The sequence below is a fragment of the Amblyomma mixtum genome, chromosome 3, assembly GCF_055824585.1.
Source record: "Amblyomma mixtum isolate Tamu chromosome 3, ASM5582458v1, whole genome shotgun sequence".
Lineage (NCBI taxonomy): Eukaryota > Metazoa > Arthropoda > Arachnida > Ixodida > Ixodidae > Amblyomma > Amblyomma mixtum.
In genome coordinates, this window is record NC_143014.1 from 51827002 (window position 1) to 51845128 (window position 18127).

The following is an 18127-nucleotide window of genomic DNA, read 5'->3' on the forward strand; positions in this document are numbered from 1 at the left end:
CAAGCTGCTGGAGTTATTGAAATGGGATCAAATGCAAACACGCCAGCATGCGGGGTTTAGGATGCACAGTAAGTGACCCAGACAAGCAAGTGTATGTAACCCTAGGTCTGCACGAAGACACAGCTCAGAGGTTACGTATCGCTTTTCTGCGCGAATAGAGAGAGACAAAGAGAGAGAGTAATCCCCCTTTCAGTAATCCCCCTTTTTTCCAGCGGCTTTAAATTTGCAGCATAACCATGGTTAGCATTGCAAAACCTCTGAGCAAGATTGTGACAGTTTTCAGTGCGCATTTCTGCACCAGTTACTTCTGCTAGCATACCACTGTTGGGGCAATGATCTTGACTGACCTAAATTGTGGACTGCCCTTGAGGGCAATATTTTCGACAGCGACCGCTTGACCGGGCAGGTGTTTTATAAGAAATAAAAAAAAATCTTGTTTCTTGCATGATTCAATGATGTGTGCAGCGCTTGCAGTCAGTAGTGAGCTACTGCGCACTAAATTCGAAGTCTGTTGAACATTACGACAAAGTGAAGCTACATCCGCAGCATTTATGGCACTGAGGAAGTAGTAGCACGGTTTCTCTTTAAAGCCAATGCTACCTCGCTTGTCTAGCGATTGCTGCTGACAAATATGTCCGTTTTCACTCTATACGTCAGCAAAAATCGTTGCCTATACGTGTGAATGCTCCAAAATAAATCACCAGGGCCGAAATGCGTACTGGAGACCGACATTGCTGCTTTCTATTCTTGCTTTCTTCTTGTGCGTAGGCCACGATTTCTTGGGTTTTGCTTGTCCAGGCCGCAAGATGCGACGGCGTACGCGCTGAAGTCGGGTGAAAAGCGGTGCTACTGACTGCGACCTCGGCACCCGCGAGTACCATGAATAGGGTAAAACCCGGAAATTTTCTCCGTATCTATGTTTTCTCTCGACGCACCTACTGCTCCACGCTGTCAGCAGCCGAATGTTTTGCATACCAGACCAGCCCCACCTGCGTCCGCTGGTTCCTATCTCACCTGCGGGGCTTGTACGCTGACTGACGATATCATGCATATCTTTGTGCCACAGCATAAGACAGCATTGAGAGCTCCTTCGCCTAAGCAGCACGCTCGCACGAACATTTTAATGCAAACTAACAGTGCAGCGCGGCCTCCGGATCATATATCTCGGGCAGCCATGTTGGAACATCAAAATGGTTTTTGAGGAAGGGAAATGGCGCAGTATCTGTCTAGAACATGTTGGAACATCAAGGGAGGAAGGAGGGAGTGAGAGGAGAAAGGAAGGAAGAGGTGCCGTAGTGGAGGGCTTCGGAATAATTTCGACCACCTGGGGATCTTCAACGTGCACTGACATCGCACAGCACATCGAAACGAGGCCGCCGCGGCCGGGTTCGAATCCGGGTACTCCGGCTCGGTAGACGAGCGCCTTAACCACTGAGCCACCGCGGCGGGTGTTGGAGCATCAATGGTGACCAATATAGGTCGTGAAACTCGCGAATAGCCTTCACGAACCGCGCTAAAGTTCCGTACGCGTCCTTAACTGACGCCCTTCGTATGTAAATCTTATGACAGGAAATATGACAGGAAACCAAATTTAAGCATTCGTTTATTGATCACTCCATAATTGTGCGTGACAAGCGCGGTTTTTATGTTTGCTAACTAGTTTTCCTCTGGGCGTATGATATCCAAACGTCATATCGATATTCAATGAGGAAATAACTAGAGAATTCGCACTTTTGTGCAAACATTTTGTTCCTTTTCATATTTCTCAGACTGTATAACCACTTTCTCTTTCCCCTATATTTTTTCTGTCCTCTTTTTCTCCGGTGCAGGGTTGCAAACCGGAATTCCTCGCTACCTTTCTTTTTTCCACCTTCTCTCTCTTTCACCGCTGATTCTTCGAGGTGGGCCCCGCTACTTCTGTATTGTTACGCGATTAAAGACCAGATGATAGACACGCTCAAGCGCTTGCTCTGATTTCACGGAAAAACTGAACCCGGTCTTTCACGTCTGTGTGAAGCACGTTGGCGGGGTATTGTCCCGAGGCCTGTTTCTCCACGTCAAATGGAAATGCGCTGTGGGCTTCTGGGAAGAGAGGTGGTGGTGGCTCACTATAGGGCACGGGAAATTATTTCCGACCCTATACATAGGGTCGGAAGTAATTTCTCGCGCCCTATGTTTGTCCACTTTTTCTCAGCGGAAGCAGGCTGTTGATTATGTACCTATCTGGGCGGCGCAAGACGCGGTATATGATTACAGTTAAAACTCGATTTAGCTAAGCGAAGAGCAGCCACGAATTATTTCATTAAATCGGCAAATTCATAAAATCGAGGAAGGCTTTTCACCGGTCTTTTAAATCTTAAATTATAACGTAGCGGCACCCAGAAGCTACCGCGGCATCGCATTTGCCGACAACCCGCGCCTGTGCGTTTGAAAAGTCCGCGAAAGCGGCCCAAATCGCTTGTGCATGCAAGCGCCGTACGATAAAACGGATTCGAAGGAAGCCAAGGTGTTAAGCGCCGCCGACTGCCGAGTCATTTGTTCCGTGCAGCGGCGCAGCTTGCAGCTCCGTCAGAACAAAACCAAGGTCGTGACGTCGGCGCCAACATGTTACTGTTGGCACGCTGCCAAGATGCTGCGGGGCATTGTGGGGAAGATAACTGAGTAATCACCTTTTTCTTTTTTTACTCAATTATTCCCGGAAAAACATTCTTAAATCTGGTTTAGTGGTCGTTTGTTTCGTTATTTTAGGTTATTGAGAACATTTAAAACCCAATGGGCACTTGCCGGCGAAACAAAATTTGTTCGTTAGATAGGGAATTTCGTTAGATGAAGTTTTAGCTGTATTTCTAACGTGGCCGCCTCTTGAAGCCCCCTTCAAAATGACCGACAGACCGAGAATGCACGTCCGTCGATGTAGTCAAATAAGGGGCAGCCTTAGGTATACCATTCATCAGGCGTCACAGCTGCGTACCTTGCATGTCGCTATCGGTGCGGCCGTGTTCCGTTCCTTCTTTGATGGGTGCAGAGTCATCCATTACACATTTCTTTTTTTTTTTCATGTTCCTCGCGTGTCTGCTGTGTGCCCGTCTTTATCCCAACGCGGCAATGCACTAAATCAAATAAACATTATAACGCAGCCACTTAGTACAGCCTGTGGACGTGTAAAAAGGAATTGGTATCGTTTCTGTAGTAATGCATGCCGATGCAGTGTGTCGCACAACCGTTTTTTTTTTTTTAAAGCTTACTGAAAGCAAAAACGCTGATAAGTGAAATGCTCACCCGTTTATACAAGGATTGCAGCGTAAGAAGATGGATGTGACTGGTTTAGGGAAGGAGACTGAGAAGAGAAAAGTAAGAGATAATATAATCAATACTTACAAAATTCGTTCCTGGGATGTGCAAGCATTCACTTGAATTCGTGAAATCGACGCTGCGAAATAGCTTGTATTTCGAGGCAAATACGCTTTTTTTTCTTCTACCGTGTAAACGTTTACAACCGATTCATGTCCATAAAATCAATAAAGAAAGAGAGAAAGGGAGAAGTCCTACGTAGCCTATCATCGCGTTGAAACACTTAGTGACGTCAGTCGCAGCGGCTGGCTCGAATTAAGGCGTCCAATCTACAGGGCAAAGGCTCAAGACCCTGCGGCCAACTACACTCAATTATGACGGATGAGCTCAGAAAGGACCCCGGCCCAGTGACACCCACCAAGTGCGTCCAATCTGTGGAAAGACGAACGCACGAAAGCATGAAGCAGCGAATGAGGAGGCGTCGACGCAGAACAACCCAAACGCGAGCATCTGAGAGTCTGCTTCCTATACGCTTCTTTGCCTTCTTCAGCGACGCGAAATTGATTGCGCGCACATTGACTCGGGTCTTCGCGAGCGGCGGAGGGAACTGCTTGAATCGGCATGAAAGGCCGCAATGCCAACCGGAGCGAAGAAACGAAGAGAAGGGAAAGAGTGAGAGAAAGAAGGCACCCGGGAGGAAAAGAGGGTTTCGCTCGTTCGTAACGCCGCCACCGGGAAAAGCAGACGGCGTCACCGGCTTCACAGGCCGTTGCGTAGCGCAGGGAGCAGCGGCAGTCCGCGACGCTCCCTTTCGACCGCACGCTCGCACTTCCCGACCGGTCTCTCTCCCTGCGTCCGACGCTGCCTGCAGACGACACATTCGGGTGTCCCTGTTCGCCGCTGGTGCTCGGCGCTGTGATCTGGCGCCAGCGGACCCGCTTTCTCGGTCTGCGGTGATCTCGACCCGTACGTCGCCAGCCGCTGCCAAGGTACAGTACGTCAGGTGAGCTGCTCGCCGCCCTGTAAGACATCGTGACAGCTCATTCTTTACCTCACGACGCTCTGTTCCACTGGAGCCTTTGTTGTTTCTGCTTGCTTTCTCTGACTCATTGTTTTCTTGCTCCCGGGGACCCTGCGGTCAACCGCGTCGGATGAAACCCGGCTGTGCCGCAGGGACACGGAAACACGCGCGTGAAGGGGAAAGGAAGAGCAGTGTTTGCATACTGCGCCGACAGGAGCCTTTTCACGCTTGTCAAGCGAAGGGAATAATGACAGCCATTGGTTCGACTTAACATCCAACGTGCTCGAGCGCCAGTCGTATGACAGGTTTGGTATCGGAACGCTATCACGCTTTGTTTAAAAAAGCAGATAGGTAAAAGATGTCATCTGTTGCGTGTACAAATATTTTGCACCTACACTTCGCACTTTTTTTTTTCACAGAATGTCTCGTTTATAGCCTCAGTGACGATGACATTCGCGATCAGATAGGAGGCAGCACATCTCTTATCGGAATGCATTAATTACTTCACAGAACTTGTCTAAAGAATGACTGTAGAAAACTGCGGCCAGCGGAGTATGTTGACCCACCGAAAGAGCAGAGAAAACTGACTTGCAGACATCGCTTGGCAAACTCCCAACCCTTCTTCCCGTCTAATCACCTCGCGTGCGCACTCACGTTACGTTGTGAAATTTCTTACCGAACAAATGATGTAGCCAGACAAAAAAGTCGATGTCGATGCCATGTTCTGTACTTCCCGCTACAAATGCCTATGGGCCCAAGCTTGACACACCAGCCAATAAGCTTCATCGCTGCTACGTCATATAAGGAACACGCGCTCAAACAGAGCGGAAGGGAAACTAGGACGCCTCGACGTAAGAATGCATAGCTCTGCTGACACGTGAGATGACAACGGGAAGCATCGACCGGGTTAGCAGCCGGTCACACACATTCAAGAGCGCGTCCCCGAAGGCTCTCACAACGAGGCCAGGTTCTCAGAAAATAAAATAAAAAAGAGGGCGGCTTGGACATGCGAATAGTGAGATCTGCCCGCAGGGTTTTACCCTTGAGTTGCTACGCTTTGAGTTACCAGCAGCATACGTGTGATGCAACGTAGGAAGTGCAATTTGCTTGCGCCTGATGAAGTGCTACGTGACCAGAACTTAAAGTTCGAGCGATAAACGCAACATAAGTCACGAAAGGGGACTGCACACGGGCTCCTAGCGCAGCAGGGGGTGGTGGTGTTGCGTAAGCTTAAACGGAAGGGTGACTGGGGAACCAGTCCTCATAGGCGGCGCCTTCACATGAGTTTCTTCCATGGCAGCCGCGCAGCCAAGAAAGCTGCAGGCGAAAACCGGAGCCATGGCGCTCTGAGAGCGTAGACACTTATAGCGCATACTCGACATACTTCTCTCCAAGAATCTACGACAAGATGAAGCGGGTAGAGTCGTTCTTCGAAAGGAGCGGCCTGCGCATAAGCCAAAACCCAACAAGGAGGTTTCGGTTCAATTACAGCAGTAGTATACAAATTGATTGCTTTGGAAGGAACTGAATACCTTTGTCCAGTAAGATCAGAATTTAAAGCACAGAAAGTCTGTACGCAGGTTGATGTGTACTCTTATGCCTAGGCAAGTCCATAAAAAAAAAAAAATCGTAACTGAGATTGGCGAAATTGATTTGCTGTTGAGAACCGTTAAAATTTAAGAGACGTAGGCAGGTCCGCCTGTTTTTCGAAAAACTACCTCAGCGGTCCTTCGGAGACGCATCTGTTGAAATGAATAATTGTGTATAGCTGTACACCTATCCTCTGTAGCCGTGTTGTTGCGTTCAGGTGGATGGTAATTAGTAATTACTCCCCAATTAAATAATTTATCGTTGGGATGGAAATTATGGAAGAGGCCCACCAAATCAGCTTCGTCTTTAGTTCATTTGCTTCAGCTCAGGCTTCCATCAATCAGCGGATACCTAGCCTTCCGAAATCACACCGCGCTGAATGGTTCGATGATGATGTCCTCGGGCTGAATGGCACATACCCACGGCGGGTGATTGGCCAGGGTGCATAGCGGATACAAACGCACTCGTGTACAGGGAATGGAGTATATTTAAATCTAAAATTTTGGGACGCAGAGCTAGAATTTGTACAAAACAAAAAATACGGAGAAAGAAAAGTTGTGAATTCACATTCTAGCAGAGGAATCTACCAGATGAAATTATATAATCGTGAATAGAATCGAACACTGGTTTCAGGGCATATCCCTTGGCGCTTGCCCCGAAGGATAAGAGAATCGGAATTGATAGAGGAAGCCCAAGCCGAGCGAGGGGGATCTCCAAGTAAATTCTACGGAGAGCAGCGAGCCGCCGGCAGGAGAGGAAAAAATGTTCTATAGACTGAATTTCGCCACAAGACTCACAAAGGTTGGATATCGAAAGCCCCGATCGGCATAAATAAAGGTTTAGAATTTTACCAAGCGCTTCTGCATCGTCCTCTTTGTTTCCGTTTTGCTGTCCTGCGTTCTTCGTACAGCTCCATGAAAACATTTAGTGGCTTGAAATATTGTCCGTTTATTCTTAAATAGATCAATGAAGATAATAGGAGAAAAAAAGAGCAATGTCATGTTTTCTTTTTGTTCAGAATGTCAGTTCGAATGCATGCGATGCCAGGATAGTTATGGTTGACGACGGCAGGTAAACTCCTTGATTGCTCGTAGACTAGAGCTGTGCGCTTCGAAGGCTAGAATAAAAATTCGCCATTGTTATTTTGTCATCTTTTGTCAAACTATTAGCCCTTGCAATTGCTGAACCCTTTACTTTCTTTCTTCACTTCGAAACGCATGTTTGCATCCCCGCATTGTGTTTTTTGCCAACCACAGGCACTTCCTCTGTTATTTGCTGGCCCCGTGCATTCCATCTCGTCGTATTTTCTCGCGCGTGACATGCCCGTGCCGCTTATTCGTTGCGAGCGAGGCGCGGCGGCGGGGAGCCCAGAAAGCAATTTTATTACACGGGAGAGTTGTTACGAGGCACCCCGTGCCCAGGGCCTGTGTCTCATGATTTTTAGCCTTGGTGGAGTTGCGATTCATGTTTCATACAGTTGACTAAAACTCACAGGTCTGCCAAGGTTGGGGGCTAGATTGAGCCACACAGGTCCGAAGGGCAGGGAAAGATTTCCCGTTCCTAATTTTGGCAACTAAGCTTTTTTGTTTATTCCGGATAATATCGTAAAATATGGAAGGAGGGTAGTTCAGGCAAAAATTTACTTTTGGGGTGTTGGTTCTGTCGGGAACCGCAAATTACGTGGTGTCCGAGTGGTGAGCGTAAGAAAGTTGGCCGTATACAGATAGATCATTCGGCGCAGCTCAGCGATGACGTGATCAAAGTTCGGGTTTTCGTTATCCGTGTGCTTCGGTGTGTAGCGCGTTCCGCTATTAGTTTGCATGCGGTGAAAATCAAGCGCGTGCATACGAGCTCAGAGCGCCTCGAGGAAGCGCCGTCCAGAAACGCGTACCCAGATTTCCTGCGTAGCACAGGGCGGGAAATTTAGGACAGAGGGCTAACTTTGGCCGCCACGCGTCAAAAGCTGTCGCAGTGCGGGTGTGTGGAGATTAAGGGAGCTCTAAACCAAACATCTTCCTCCACAGTGGTCGCTGCCGTGCAGTATCCTCGCCGTCTGCCTCGTTCTCACAACGCTATAGCCGTCGATGGTTCTTACATATGCGGCTGTTTGCCACACTTTTTCATTGCCTCCACCTACGCGCTGCAATGCATTCCATCTCACTGGCACGGTGCAGCATTGGGTAAAGTATACAGATTGAGTCGGCTTGCCGGGTAAACTCACTACGGTTCATCACTGGTCAGCTCATGCATGTCAGCCAGTCGCGAAACGTAGTGACTGGTTAGCTGGAGCCAGCACTATAGCCTCCATTGGGGCGGTGCAAAGTTTTCGTAAGTCGATCGATTAATATGGACGATTCGCTTAGGCTCAAACCTTAAATCGCTCTTTTTAGGAGTCGTAAGTTTTGAAATCAAGTGCAAAGAGGGGGCAGGAAGCGCAGCTACCTCCCATTCAATTAGGAAGACGAAGACGAAACACCGAAGAGGAGCGCTGTATAGAATGTGCTTTCCTTCTGCGTTTCGAACCTGCACCAACATGCCAACCTCTCAGTTCTCCTCAAGCACAGCTGCAGTTCGGAGCCAAACAGTTTAAGATCAGAGTGCGCTAGCACAGCGGTGATGTATTGGCATGAACTTTATACCACAACAGCCAGGCGCCTAATGCGCATGTTCAGCGGCAGGTGCGCGCCCTACGCTGCCCCTTGGGGCAGCGGGTAAGCAAGGGCAGCGAGTTGCCGTATAGTCTTCCGGCTGTGCTGAAACACCGATATGCAGGTTATACTTTATCGCTTCTTATTTCAAGAGCTATCGAACAGGGCTCTCGACATCTCTCTGGAACGTCACAGAGCCATACGGAATCTTTCGTCACTAATGGAGGAATAGTGCCTTCTGTGTTATACTTATAATTCTCATACACTTCGGAGCAAAAATCAAGAAAATATACCTGCTTAATAGCAAAAAAAAAAAAGAGCCGTTACATTAAATTTATGAGCTTTATTGGACTCTTCCAACATTCTGTAATGAGTAATTTCGACCGCATTTTGCTCACTTCTGGTGACCCCTTCTTTTTTTTTTCATATTTGACCACGCGTATTACGATTTTAAAGGGAAGCTGAGGGCATATAGAAGTTGGCCTGTATAGATATAGGGTACCGCGTTCTAATCACGAAGAGACCGATGTCATCATAAATGGACCGTTTATAAACTAGAAAACAAAATAAAAACAATACACAGGTATCGCCATCAGTGATTGATTTCGCAAGTAATATGCATGCGTCGACACCGATTTTTTCGCGGATCCCGGAGAATAGGCTGCACCGCCATTCACTTGGAAACTGTGGCGACCCGTCATTTTCAGTAAGGACCTGAAGATTTTGAATCGACAGGCAGGGATATTTTTAAATCCAATTTTGTGGGCAATAAATGCGTCTATTGCTGCCGGACAATTACGTCAACGTGCCTATAGAGAGAACCAAAGAATCAGTTTTTGCAGAGATTATCCACAGTTCTCCTCAGTGCCCTCTTTAAGAGCAATTATGCGTGTACTGAGGCAAAGCGCGTTACCGCGGTATGCTATATCACCAGATTTAAGTGTGAAATTGGGCCGCAGTTTATGAGACATACTTCATTACCGGCGCAAATCCGCGTGTCTTTACAACGTGTCAAAGCGTTAAAATCACATGAGCAAAAGCATGACAGCGCATAGCACGGTTATAGTCATGTAAGGCAAATATCAATCAGCGAGCTCAAACTGACGTGCCAAGTTGTCGCAAAAGCATGGGCGCTATAGTCTCAACAAAGACATGAAAACTTGAACGTGCGGCGCTTATTTTTATTACTTCAAGGCAAATAGTTTGTCCTGTATTTTATATTTTCCCAATTAACGGCAGTTTTAGGGTAATCAATAGCGATGCCGGCGGTTCCCTGAACATGTTTGACTTGCGCGTCGCCTTCCAGGTTCAGCATTTGCGGGCTTCGGCAATGCGGCAGTCTTCCCTGCAGCATAACGCACGTGTCTGCAATGCGCCGCGCTATGTGCGCCGAATCGTCGTCTTGGGTGAAATTACAGGGAAAAAAAAAAAGAAACATGGAAAGAATACGCCCGGCGCGACGCAAATTGCCTCGCGTGCACAGTACATGCATCTTCGTTGGAGACGTCAAGTGAAGCCACGCTGCGCGGTGGCTCGTCTTCAATGAAGCGCGTTGCAATGAATAAGTGATGCACCTTTCCCTTATTTCGAGAAGGCATTTTTTTTTTCTCCGCAAATGAGGGAGTGAAAGAAGAAAGAAGCAAGATGTGCAGCGGCTAATGCAGAGCTTCTGTGTACTGGGACGGTGTGTATACGGCTTCTGAAAGCTTCGTCGCCACTTAGGGAGCGACGAGAGCCCTTATTTTGGGGATTTTAGGGAACGGAAGCTGGATTAGATGGCGGCGCGTATCTGTTGTCCTTGGGATCAGCCCGTGGGGCTGGTCGGAAGCACCGCGAGGCAGCTGATGTTTTCATGACCTTGCAAAAACACTTCACTTTCTATAGCGCTCCACGGCGAGGAAGCCCCGTGGCACTACGCACTTAAATGTCTCCAATGCTTTCTGTTTTCTCAACTGTTTCCTAAGTTAAGACTAAGACCTAGCTGCTAGGCACGTATAGCCATGGTTTGATTTTTTTTTTTGTTCTTTCTTTGAGTAGACAGGAGCGAGTTGCGAAAGGTTGTTTGCAGCGTTCTTCCTACGCGTACGAACTGTCAGTTAATACATGTGCTCGCTGACTAAGTTAGGTGAAGTAAAGAATGGTTTGGTTTGGTTTGGTTTATGGGGTTTAACGTCCCAAAGCGACTAAGGCTATGAGAGACGCCTTAGTGGAGGGCTCCGGAAATTTCGACCACCAGGGGTTCTTTAACGTGCACTGACATCGCACAGTACACGGGCCTCCAGAATTTCTCCTCCAAAGAAATTCAACCGCCGCGGCCGGGATCGAACCCGCGTCTTTCGGGTCAGAAGCCGAGCACCATAACCGCTGAGCCACCGCGGCGGCTAAGTAAAGAATGATATCGTCACTTCAAAGCAGTAAAGTTATGCAAGCCTCGGCTAGATTAGCTTTTTTTCTTTGGCTTTTCAGAAGCGAACGTATGTGCCTTCTTGCGCTGAAGCATTTTACAAGATCGATATGCACCAACGCGCCGAAAAAGATATTTTGATGAACAAGCCAGCAGAACGCGCGCCTCTCCTGTCGAGAACAAACTGTTGAGTACATTCCAAGCATACCACGCCGCTCTGCGACCTCGTATGAGAATTGAAGATGCGGCTGCTAAGACGAGTGCAGCGCTAAAATTTCTGACAGGTTATGTAAAACATCTCCCCTGCATTGGGAGCAAGCAACGCAGTGCTCGACGCTTACGCGTCTTGGAGCACTTGGACAGCGCTGGTCTGTTTATCGGTGAGGCACACGCACAGCTCTGGATGAGATACGTTAGAAGCTTCGCTGAGAGCAGACCCATCGCGAGGTTATGTTCCACCTGCAGGTCGTTCAGTCGGGTGGAAAATAAGCGTGCAGCTTGAGAATGGTGCTTTTAATGCACCTCGAACAAGCGCCATTAAAGTGAGAAAACTTGTGCAACAGCCGGCAATTAAAGGCTCCCGCGCTCCAGATCATTAAGAAACAAACGACCGCACAGTTACTTTGCGAAAATTCGCTTTGGTTCTCATCCAGCGGTCCTGTATACACGCTCGCCAGCGATCCTTGCTTTTCTTTTTTTTTCTCTCCTTTTCACTAGGCTTCAAAAGTATCCACGCTCCAGTGGTTATCTAAGCACAAGCACACCTTGATACTGCCATGAATAGAAGCATTTTAACTCGTTTCGCTGTGCAGTTTGAATAAGAAGCGCGAACAAGCGATCTGATAGTAGCACCTCGTTTCAGCGTTCATGGCACTCACAGAGCAAGTGCTGAGACCTAGCTGAATAGTTTTCGGTAGCTACCTGGTCTGAAGGGACAAAACGAGACTGCGCTCACCAATAAAATAAAGAAAGAAAATAGAACGTCCGAAGTGCGCTTAACGTGGTGTGACAGAGATCGTAGACCTGGGCTATATTTGTGACGGTTACTTATTTTACACTCCCAGACGCGGGCTCATAGAAACTGGTGGTGGTATGGCCACGAACCTGATCTGCAAACTAATTTTCCCACTGATTTGAAAGACATTAAAGAAAGAAACGAGTTGAAGGAACGAGGAAAGGGGGGGGGGGGGGGGTGCTGGAGGCCTGACGCAGTAGAGGTCTCAGCCCTGTCTTACACGCCTCAACGCGTTGCGCAGCATCGTCGAGTTCGATAAAATATGTGGTTCAGAGCCCAACTCACTAACCACCTGTGTGAACTCACGTGTTTACTGCTGAGTTCAGGGGACGCATTACAGCGCCGTCTGAATCCGGCTGTTGGACATGTCGCGCCATCTGCCGTTGGCAGCATCACTATATAATTTTAAATCGACGGCGTTCGGAGCCGTCGCTTGTTTGAGATTGTTGCCTTTTGTTTGCAACCATTTGGAGCCCAAAACTACTCCTGAAATGCTTGTTATGGTCACAACAGTACTTAAACCAATACAAATAATATACCAAAAAGTGGCGCTGTTCTGTCGCGCACCTTGAGGTGTGTGTGTGTGTGTGTGTGTGTGTGTGTGTGTGTGTGTGTGTGTGTGTGTGTGTGCGTGTGTGTGTGTGTGTGTGTGCGTGTGTGCGTGTGTGCGTGTGTGCGCGTGTGCGCGTGTGCGCGCGTGCGTGCGTGCGTGCGTGCGTGTCCCGGAAGGCTGTTCAAAAGAGGGGCTTGTTACGGCATACACGAAAGAAGACAACAGTATTTGAAAGCAACAAGAGCGTCTGAAATTTTTTATTATTGTATTAGACGTGGAAATATTTAATGGCATAGTTTGATGGAAAGAAGAAAAGGAAATACGCCGTCCGCATTTTTCGCATGTCGCTTGCGCTTCTCTCCCGAATGTACTGCTGTGGTGGCTCTAATTTCGAAGGAATTGATGAGCAAAGGAATAATTACTCCTTCATGACACGGCCACAACATCGAATTAATGGATACTTCGGAAAAGGTCAAATAATGCGCCGAAGAATTCCAGAAGCAGTCCTTCTGCACTCACGAAGAGCTGCATGGGGATTAAAGAAGTAGCAAAGGAAAACCGCCGCTCAGCGACGTGCACACATCTGTCAAAACGATTCCATATTTATTGCCAATAAAATTGGGAGTGGTTTAGCTCTGGTTAAGCCTGGAGGGTTGAGAAAGCAACGAGGAGAGAGACAGAGAGGCGATGGAGAGTGCGCGGCAGCGGTGGCGGCCGCAGCTACTACGCATGCGCAACTGGCGAGCGCGGCGGGAGCACCTCTGAGTCACCCGCGCAGCGACGGCGGCGGCGGCGCGCCAGCTGTGCGCCGTGTTACGTCACGCTCCTCGCTCATGCGCGATATGGCCTTTCGTCAGCTCCGCGAAATAGCTCGGCGACTCGCGTAGTGTTGCTTTCGCAACAAAATTGTGAGCTACGAAATCGGAGGATGGCCTAAGCAGGAGTGCAGTCCTCACGCGCTTCCAAACCAATTGTACCACTCTGGTATCGTTGCCTTATGACCGTAGCTGCCGCTGTTTTTTACATGTTGTAAGGCCTAATGTAGAACTCGGTGGACTGTATAAATGGCAAAGGAGGCCACTTCACAAAGCACAATCGCTACACAGTGGAAACTATACAATGTCAGTAGATCAGAAAACATTTGGGGCGATAAAAGCATGCAGACGAACCCAGCTACCAGTGAAGCTAATTAGCCTCGAGTCGCTGGATATTTCGTACGTGTTAGGTGTGATTAAACTAGTAGGTTACTCGACGGAAGAATAAACTGTTTCCAGAAGTATTCGTTGCCCTTTTCCGTACCCCTGAGGCCGCGAAACAGCAGAATCTGTTCACTTCGCGGGGCTCTCTCAGTATACACGGTGCGGGTGACTCGCCAGCTTTTGATGCTTCCCTTTTTTTCTCTGGGGTAAATGCTTGCTCGAAAAACTCTCCCACTTCAAACAGGAAGTGTTCTAAGGCTAAATCGCAGTGTTTCCAGAACAAAAAACGTTCGACAAAAACATGTATACTCAATGGGTGGAAGTGCCCGCAAAGTCCTCGACTCGGCCAGACGGAGACGCTAGGCGTTGCAGATTGCGGGCAGCCCCATACCAGCGCACGGTGATTATATAGACACATAATAGCCGCAAGCTGTCGTGAGCAGAAACTAGCAGACATGGTACGCAACGGTGATCGTACGTATCTTCAATTCTCGACTGGCCAGCACCCATGCACCGGTCGAATCCGATAGTCAGCGGGTCTGCATTCAGGTAAGAAACCGACCCTTAACGAACCACTCCGAAAATCGTCTCTAGGTCGACTTGTGGTATCCTCGCGCGTAATTGCAGCCCCGATATATATGATGCACTGTCCCGGGAACGCCACCGCGCACGTCCTAATTTCCGCCAGATCGCGCGAGAATTGAGCTGGAGCCGCGGTGCCCCACTGCTCCCCCCTGCAAGCGCGCACACGCTCGAAAGGCGTGCGTCGTCGTAACCGCGTGACCTTCAACGACGCGCAGGAAGCGCAAGAACGAGCCTTTCCGCCGCGCGCTGTTTGTAGTGCGGGCGTCCGCTATTTGCTTTTGTCTACCGCTACCGGCATCGTCAGTCCGGGGTGATCTCCTCACATTCTCTGCGCTCGCGTTGATTGCCCCACGACGGCGGAAGGGGAGGGGCGCACGTTCGGAAAAGGCCTGGAGCGTCGCCTTCTGTCTCTCTTCCAACGTGTCGCCGCCCCGCCTGACAACCGGTAATTGACGTCTGGGCCAGGACAAACTGACGCTCCAGCTTTATTGCTAGGCCAGATATATGTGGGCGGCGCAATTTCCGAGCCGACTTTTACGTTGAATGAAGCCCGCTACCTATTGAGGATGAACCGCGAGGAAGTCGCACACGCAAGCTAACCCAACTAACGCGCTTTGTTTATTTCTTTATTAATCCCGCCACCCGAGAACACGCTTCTTGTATTGCGCAGGTTTGCACTAGTCATGGACGTAGGTAAACTCGGCGGTTTCTCTGGCGTTCCCGTGATTAGCCACGGTACACATTTTCCTAAACGTCGTCGTTTAGTTCACAGTTCCCGCTAATTGTGTTGTGGGAGCAGCTCTTAATGCGAACTCCTGCGCAGGAGATATTAGCAGTGCGGATTTCAGACACCGCAAAAAGAGAGGGTGTGCATGCGATTAATTGGAGCCGGCCGGTTACAATTTGAGCCTGTGTTTTAATTTGCTCACTTTCTACCTGCATAAATTAGCTAATGCAGGATGGATGGCTCGCATGGATGGCTGAAGCCGAGCCAATAATTGAAAAGCGAAAGGTGTGTGGCGACGTGACGTCTCTTTGCTGGCCGGTGCCCGTGCAATTACAGACCACGGTATCCCGGGGTGGTGGTGTTACTACAGGCTTTGAAACTAATTCAGTTAGGCACCTCAGAGTCCATTTTGTTTCAATTTCCGCCTCCGTATATAAGAAAACAAAAAATCTGGCAGACGAGCGCGGGTCTTCCTCGGATCGGAACATACTGGCTAGGTATAAAATGTAAGCTCCGAATATTTGCTGGCGTCTGTTTTAAACATGCATTCGGTTATGGGCCTTCCTTGGAAAATTTGACGTCATTAAGCGAACTGTTAAGTTTCATTTTAACACGCGGCGAAGCGTTATACTGCAGCCGCCAGAAGTTTTAGTGCTGCTTTTTAGGGGCCAGTTTTTAAGGCTTCGAACTCGGGACCCCCTCTGGTCGTGAAGAAGCAACCAAGTACGCGCTACGGGGGGCCATTACGTAGTTCGCGCTTGCTAAAACCCGCGATGGGTTCGCCGCCTTTCAAGCGAAACGAGAAGAAAGGCAAAAGCGTGTGGACCAAATACTGAAAAGGCAGACGCACACAAAGGGTTGGAGCGTTTGCGCAGTAAATGAGAGGGTAAAGGGAAACTACATCTGCTAGCTACGGCGATCTCTCAGACTGGTTTACAACTAGTGTGAGACTGCCTCGAGCGACGCGGGACTGCCGCTGCCGCATCCTGTCTTGCGCTTTCCTTGTCCAAGTTCGGGCCCGGGGGCCATCCATTTTCCTTTTGTTCGCTCTCCGTCTTGTTGCGAGACGCCAGTCGCTTGCAAGCGAGGACATCCTGCTGTCAAGTACGAAGAAACCAGTGGAATCCGGTCGCCGTCTAATTTCATCGCACTGTTGCCGACTGGCGATGCTAGGCGCTTTTCCCCTATTAGCAAAGCGCAAAAACCACAACTATTCTTTATTCAACATTTTTTTTTTCAGCAGCAGTACTGTGTTGAAAGGAGACACATTTTATCCGGGATGAAAGTTGCGGACTGCGGGATCTGCACGAAAGAGCAAACTCCCTTGTGGCAGAAAGTGCTGCGGAGGCACTTGCGAATGGAAATTTCACTCTTGAATTGCACCCTTCATACTTAAACTGCGTGGAGAAGTCAGTTGTCTTTTCTTTTTTGCTGCGGCTGAAACTTTTTCCCTGATTGCACCTTGTGATAAGTAAGCGGGGCACTGAGATCAAACGCCAGTGAACTTTTCTGGCTTCGCACGCTAGAGACGACTTCGAGACATTCAGTGTTAACGTCAGTGCACTTTAACGCGCATACAAATTCGCAGACGCAGTGCTGCGCTGAGGTGTCGTCCTCGCGCTGTTGGTCTGCGTTGGCGAGCGGACGAAACGGTCACGTCTCATCTCATGCCGGCAGTACGCGCTGAGCGCTCATGTAGCTTGGATAAAAACATGGGGATTGTCCATGTTTATTTTCTCGGCCCGAAACGAGCAAGAGGCATGGCATGCTCCTCTCCTGCGTTGAGAGTGACACTAAAATAAGAAGCATTACCTTTTCTCTGCAGCAGCAAACACACCGGTCTACGCAGACAGCAATGTGTCAGTATATTAATGCATACAGCAGCAGTGCGACTCTAAACCTCGAACGTCTCAAAAGCCATGTATACTCACTCCAGCAGTGGGCGTTGCTGAAGGTGTTTTAAGGACGCCAAGACTCGCTGGCAACAGTACTGGCTACGCTTGCGACTTCAAGCTACCTCCACGAATAAATGGGCCTTTACTTGCATCACTCGGAGACCACGCATCCACAGCAAACAAGGCACCCCGAGTGAAGGGAGGACGCAGGGAATGCTTGTCCGTGTACCGCGCCGGTTATCAGCCCATGCGGCGGTTTTCTTTAGGTACCATAACATCAGGGACCCATAAGGGACGACATCAAGGACCACAACAACTGCCTTACCCTCCTCAGTGCAGTGAACGTACTGATTATTTCTGCTTTTTACTGCACGCATGTTACCGGAACTCGCAGGCTGAGATGCAGAGAGACGAACTAGCGGTATGTGCGCCGGGGATACCCAGGACAAAGCCAGTCGCACGAGCCGGTATGGCTCGGATTGCAGAGGATCCGCACGTTCCCGGAAACCCCGTCGTGCGTCATACGGTAACTCCCCCGAGTCATTAAAGTGCCACACGTGTTGGCGACTTGCACGCGTTAGAAGGCAATAATGGGCGTTTCCAGCCCCATGCCGTGTACTTTAATTACAAGGAACAGATGGACGAGGCGTCGGCGTGCAACCATAACAGAGCGCTGAAATTCAAACCACAGTAATAAAAAAGCAGTAAATAGTGCATTAAACTAATTAAATGAGCATATTCACGTTATTTCAATATTTATTGATCGGTTAGTTCCGCAGGACGTTCTAACAGCCGTGCAGTACCGAAGATTAGTGAAATGCTGGAATAGGAATTTGTTATGGAATTGCGAACCAGTTAGACTTAAGGTTTTTAATAACAACGCGGGGATTAAATACTCATGAGACCGGTTGTTACATTGCATCTGGGAGAAGCAGCAAAAAAAGAAAGGAAGAGGGGGGGGGGGGGGGGTGGCTGCTGTTATTTAGCCGGAATACCCTGCTGCGCTCAAGAGTTTCGCATTTCATAAACGAAGTCAGCCCGTCGTTGTGTTGTCGAGGAATTTCCCGTTCGACATTAAGGTATTGCGCCGCAAATGTGAGAAGCTACAGAAAAAAAGACAGAACGATTCTCACATGCTGTGAACTTTGGTTGCGCACGCGTCCACTGGTACTGAAAGAAAATAACGCACAGTAACGTTA

At 48.9% G+C, this 18127-nt stretch overlaps 1 protein-coding gene across 2 annotated transcripts in view; it reads left to right on the top strand.

Moving 5' to 3' along the window:
* The first annotated feature begins 4064 nt into the window (after positions 1-4064).
* LOC149350180 (putative monocarboxylate transporter 5) overlaps positions 4065-18127 on the top strand; it is a 54546-nt gene continuing 40483 nt past the window's right edge. The window contains exon 1 of one of the 2 annotated variants that reach the window (XM_089579153.1): positions 4065-4294. The gene's annotated coding sequence lies outside the window, so the exon portion shown is untranslated. The remainder of the gene's footprint in view (positions 4295-18127) is intronic. The other variant, XM_089579154.1, reaches the window with a different exon arrangement.